The sequence below is a fragment of the Solenopsis invicta genome, chromosome 13 (genome assembly GCF_016802725.1).
Source record: "Solenopsis invicta isolate M01_SB chromosome 13, UNIL_Sinv_3.0, whole genome shotgun sequence".
Lineage (NCBI taxonomy): Eukaryota > Metazoa > Arthropoda > Insecta > Hymenoptera > Formicidae > Solenopsis > Solenopsis invicta.
The window spans coordinates 2,437,863-2,443,894 of NC_052676.1; the positions used below are offsets into that span (position 1 = coordinate 2,437,863).

A 6,032-nucleotide genomic window follows, 5' to 3' on the forward strand; every position below is an offset into this window, starting at 1 on the left:
TGAGCCGCTGCGCACGCAGTGCCGCTCGGTCTTTCCCACCACCACCTCGTTTCCGGAACGGCTGCTGCTGCTACTACAGCTAGTGGCGCCGCTGCTTGCTACCATCTTGCTTTTCGCTTTCCGGCGCGTCGGTTCGGTTGGTTGCCTTTCGCGTACTCCAAAACTGAATTGTGCGTAATACGATGTTCAGAGTGTGCCGATGTAACAACGGACGATTGCCTCGATACGCCGGGTCACCCAAGATCGTGCGTACAATGCGTGATCGCTTGTTTACGAAGCGCGGCGTCATTTGCTTGTCGCGTCATTGCTTCGAGAACTTTCCCGCGCGCGTATTCGCTCGTCGTTCGTGCGATGGAGTACCGTGAGTGTGTCGAGTGAACCGTGCTGCTTGATCGTCGCGCGATTATATCAGAAAATTCTCGAATAGGAGCGAATTGCGTCCTCTGTTCGTTGTGTTTACGCGTATTTCCATAAATTGTTTTCGCCATCTCTTTCGGGGTACCGTGACGTCACGCGCTCTTGGTTGTTTGTCGCTGCCATGTTTATTTTCGTTTCGTCGCCGGTCGGACACACTCCGTGCTCCAAATCTAATGGGTGCGTAAATACGGTGTTCAGAGCAGTTCAGAGTGCCGATGTAATAACAGACGATTGCCTCGATACGTCGAGTCACACAAGGTCGTGCGTATAATGCGTGATTGCTCGTTTACGAAGCGCGGCGTCATTTACCTGTTGCGTTGCCTCGAGAGCTTTCCCGCGCGCGTATTCGCTCGTCGTTCGTGCAATGGAATACCGCGAGTGTGTCGAGTGAAGCGCGCTGCTTGGTCGTCGCGCAATTATATCAGAAAATTTTCGAACAGGAGCGAATTGCGTCCTCTGTTTGTTGTGCTTACGCGTATTTTCATAAACGGCTCTCGCCACTTTTTCCGGGGTACCGTTACGTGACGTCACGCGCCTTCTCGGTTGTCCTTGTCGCTGCCATGTTGATTTTCGCTTCGTCGCCGGTCAGACACGCTCCGTGCTTTACCCGTGCTCCAAATCTGAAGTGTCGAAAGTTCTTTATGCAATATTTAACACCTGTTGCGTCGCGGCAAGCTAAAGTCTCGTCCGCGTTTTGCGTTTTATTCGCGAGTGAAGTTCGCGTAATGAGTCTGCGGAGAATATTGAAATGAAGTACTGGACGGTTGTTATTGCTGTGCGGAATGTTTGAAAATTGTGGGAAACGGCACCTGTTCTGCAATTCTGTGAGTGTAAAATTTTATTAATTATTTTTGTATTTATATGTTCTGTGATAAAGAGAAGCCTGAGAGATTGAAGTCCGAATTCACACACACACTCACACAATTATCGTTTCTCAGATTTCAAAATCAGTCTGTTTTTATCTTGCGTTTTATTATATGCGAGATAAAATTAGACGACTTGAGATATGAGATCTGAGAGTATAGCCATAACTAAATCGCAGCCATGACTACTCTCAAATTTCTTTCTGTTACGAAAAGATGCTTTTGCTCTGTGCTCAGGGAAAAAAGTATTATTTGTTCAAAATTGTCTCGTGAATGACTGTGATATTTTATATATTTTGCCAATTTAAACTGAATTTTTTATGGATTTCTGCCATCTGTTTCAGTTTCTTCGAGTGCAGCTAAAGCAGACCTTTTCATAACATCCTTTGGCTGGTCATCTGTGATCATACTTCATTAGCGACAAAGAGTTAGAGAATTGAAAGGTAGATAACATTGTAATTTGTTTCATAGTGTATTGGAATGGATGAAAATAAACTGCAAATATTTAACTACAATATTATCCTTTGCTACATATAAGCTTATAAGTTATTATTATTATCTTTCTATTTTTTATAGCCCATTCTTCTTTATCAATGATTTGTATTTATGTCATATACAAAAAAAATACATGAATGAAATAGGAGACTAGTAAATATTTGTCTTACTGAATAGAAAAATAATAAAAAATAATTTATTGCTTGTATTGTTTGCAAGAGGATTGTGTAAACGTATTGTAAATAATACTTAAGTAATCTAGATAAATATAATCTTAAGAAAGTCACAATCCTGTTATTGGGTCATGGAAAAGAAATGTTACCTACAAGTTTTATAGACATTGGCTACATAGTACAATTTTATGGATATAGAGGCACTCCGAAGTAAAGTGAGCTAAATCATAGCCATGGCTTCTCTGACTCTCTGGTTTCTCTCTGTTTGTGTATTTTTTTTTTTTTACTAGGGATGAGCAGTACTTTTGTACATACCTACTACTTTATAATAGTTATCAAATTGTAACTTTTATTAATCATATCATTAACTATTTAGTAAAAATGACAGTTATTCTGTTGTTTTGTGTTTTGATATGAGAGAAATTTTTTTTCTGTTGATATAATTGTCACTACTGCCGTGACAAATCTTTTGAAAGCGTTGATTGGCTGCATTGAGGATTTCACCAACGTTATTTTGATTTAAAGCGAGATTTAAATGTTTGTCTTCATTTACTTAGAAAGAAAGATAAAGACAGATGCACTTAAGTTTCGCTTAAAACCAAAATGACTTTTGTGAAATCGAGCCTGAGAGTCTATTTAGATAAATTTGCATAGCTGCATAACCATATGCATAAGGAAATTAATTGGTTCATTTCCTTATGCATATGCTAATAGTTCAATCAATGCCCTTATGCATATGGTTACACAGCTATGCAAATTTGTCTGGATAGATCCTAAAATTTGATTGCTATGTAATCGATTAATGTTTCCAGAAAATTTGCATGAGATATTATTACACATTATTTATACTTTTATACACTTTAATTTAAAACGTGTAAATATAGAATGCGAGAATTAAATGTCTACATTAAAAATTCTACATAATAAATTCTCAGAAAATAAGATTTTTTAAAATTAAAATATTATCTTTATTCTAAATATTATTAAAAATGATATTTTTTGTTATCTTTTATGCAAATTATTTATAAAATAAGCAGCGGCAACGATTTTCATTTTATTAATCTATATAATTATATAAAAACGTCAACATGTTTCTTGTATCACGTACAGGATTAGGTAGCTAAAAAGTTAAAATTAATAACTTTTAACATATAACTTGGTTAATTTTAAATGATTTACTTTTTAACTTTAATTAGTTATTTTTGAAATAAACTTTAATTCATTAATTTTTTTTTGAAATTAAAAATTTATCTATGTATAAAAAAATAATTTCCACATAAGAAATAATATTTCTTCGTTATATCTTGTAGATTTAATTTACAAATAAAATATTAAGTTTGATGTATGATCCATAGTATAATTGTTTTTAAAAATCTAACTTTAAAAACTTGAAAATTTCTAATTTAATATGAACAATGTTTTTTAAAATTAACTTTTAATTTAAGTTAATTTACTCTTAGGGCCAGTTTCATAACCTACGGTTAACTTAACTAACCGGTTAAATGTCAATCGTGATTGGTTATTTTTTGTTAATTTTACTTAACGACAAATGCGATTGGTCAATTCCGATAGAAGAATCAGCCGATTAAGTTAACTGAAGGTTGTGAAACTGGCCCTTAATGTAATTGTTAACATAGTTTTTTATTCAGATAACTTTTAACATGATTAAATTAATTTTATAAGCTATTAACTTTAACTTAATTCAAAAAATTAAAAAATATATTAACTTACACAATTCTGGTTATATATAATATTTAATGAAAATTGTACTCCAAATTTTTGCATCAAAAATTGAATTTGTATTTTGATTGCTATTAAAATGAGATAGCTATTAATTTTATAAGACTTGACATAAGTTATAAAATAACTATTAAAATTAACAGTTACATATAAGTAACGATGTCATAACTGTTATTAAAATATAACTGTTTAGCTCATCTCTACTTTTTACAGAGAGTGAATTACGAAGCAGCCGGAGTAAAATAGTGCTAAAGCACAGTTATCTCTGTCGATATGGCAGTTGCATGTATTATCTACGCGTTTGTCGCATTCTCCATTTTTGCTTTCGATTATTATCATAGATGGCGTAAGAATGTTTTTTAAAAGGATGCATGTACTTTTCGATTTGTTTGCGCGTTTGTTCCATTCTCCAGAGTTCAGACGCTCCTTTTCCAAACTTTTCTTCTTTTTTTTTTTTTAAATAGCAATGTTATTCTTATTGAGAAATTTGCGATCACTGAAATTTTTATATTATTTAAGAAAGAATTGCAATTTTGATCTCCAAGTTAATCGACTTTTTTCACAAAATTTTCTCGTGAATTTACCGATACACGTAATTTCTATTCTTTTCGCTTTTGCATTTCGCAAAAATTGCAAAAATTATTCTAAGCGATATTTTTTTTATGAATATACCTTGGGAGGCAATATTTTGAATAGATCTGAAAAAATTTGGATAAAATCTCGTATTTTATGAAGATTAAAAAAAATATCTTAAATTTCTTTAGATTTTATTTTTTTTTAAATAATTATAGATTGAAAAATTATAGATTAAAATTATAGATTAAAATTATAGATTGAAAAATCTTCGAATATTTTATAATTTATTATAAGTATATAAAGAATTCTACAAAAGCTGTAAACGTTTTTAGCACTTAAAGTATTCCACTTCGTTAAAAAAAATCTGAGAATTTTTTTGAAAAGTTGCAAAGAAAGTCTGAGAAATTATGAAATTTATATAAAAGTTTTGACAAAAAAATAATTGCATGAATTTTAAGAAAAATATTCACCATAGGGTTTCTCCTAGTGGGACGTACAAATAAATAGGACAAATAAATAAACAGAGAGAATTCTGATGATACACTTTATTATAATATTACTAACATTGTATTTGCGCAGGTACATGCGCCGATTCGCGCATCGTAACAACGGGACGCTTCCTTTTCCATCTTTATTTCTTTCTTTCGTTGTTTTTCTTCTCATTCCAGTCCCCTTACAAATCAGATTCGAGCAAAAATCCGCTCAATCGACATGCGAAGGTGCGAGAAAAGGAATCGTCGGCAAGTTACGAATTATAAGCGCAAGAAGATCCATTAGTTCGCAGGTGCGAGAGGGAGGGGAGAGGGAGATAATACCACGAAGCTTTACGAGGTGTTCGTTAGCGTTAGTTAAATAAATAAGAGGCGGTGCGTTTCTCTCGAAGAAACGGCCCGGCTTCAGCGATTCATAAATAACGAAGGAATGCGGGTGCCCTCCTTCCGCCACCTTCTCCTTCATCTCCAAGTGTGCTCGAGATATATATATTGTTAATGGCCAATTGTAATAATAACGGATTACTGGCAAACTGTATTACTCTACAATTGCTACAATATTATTTAACACTAAATAATATTTCCGAAATATTAATTAACATTATTTTAAAAAGTGATTATACATGCCCACTCCTGATAACATTATATGAATATTATGTGATTGTTACAAGAGAGGTAAATAATATTTTGAAATTATCGGGAAGATTATAAACGTAATAATTATAAAGTTTATGAATGTTGTATGCATAATAATTCACATTAATCTTTAACCATAACATTCATAGAAATTTTTATAATATAATTATTATATAAAAACGGGCCTTAATACAATATTTCCATAATATTAAAAATATCGAATAATATTCTCGGATTATTGCTTTAATATTATTTTAATTTGTAATAATATTCGTAACAATTTTCTAGGAATATTGTAGCATTGTTTATAGAGTAATCGCAGGGATGGGAAATCATTACTATGGAGAGAAAGGGATTCGGCACGCACGTTCCTTCGACTTAACTAAACAATGGTAACAATAATGGCGGTAATAATCAAATAATAAAAATAATAATAATAAATATAGACGAAGCTGCGTCGATTCGATAATCGCTAACTTGGATCTCGCGCGATCGAGAACGCGCATCTCGAGATCCAGCATGAAATCGCATGCCGGGATATTTCGTCCCTCTGCTGCTTACACTTTCCTTACGAAATCTTCGTGCGCAGTCCGTTAGTGCTAGATAAAACTTCTACGTACGTCACAAGCGCGCGACGCAAG

General features: G+C 33.3%; 1 protein-coding gene across 1 annotated transcript in view; it reads left to right on the top strand.

The window, feature by feature from the left end:
* The first annotated feature begins 111 nt into the window (after window positions 1-111).
* The window catches only part of LOC105202260 (DNA ligase 3), a 96,862-nt gene continuing 90,941 nt past the window's right edge, over window positions 112-6,032 (top strand). Inside the window, exons 1-2 of the mRNA XM_011170680.3 lie at window positions 112-1,241; window positions 1,625-1,723. The gene's annotated coding sequence lies outside the window, so the exon portion shown is untranslated. The remainder of the gene's footprint in view (window positions 1,242-1,624; window positions 1,724-6,032) is intronic.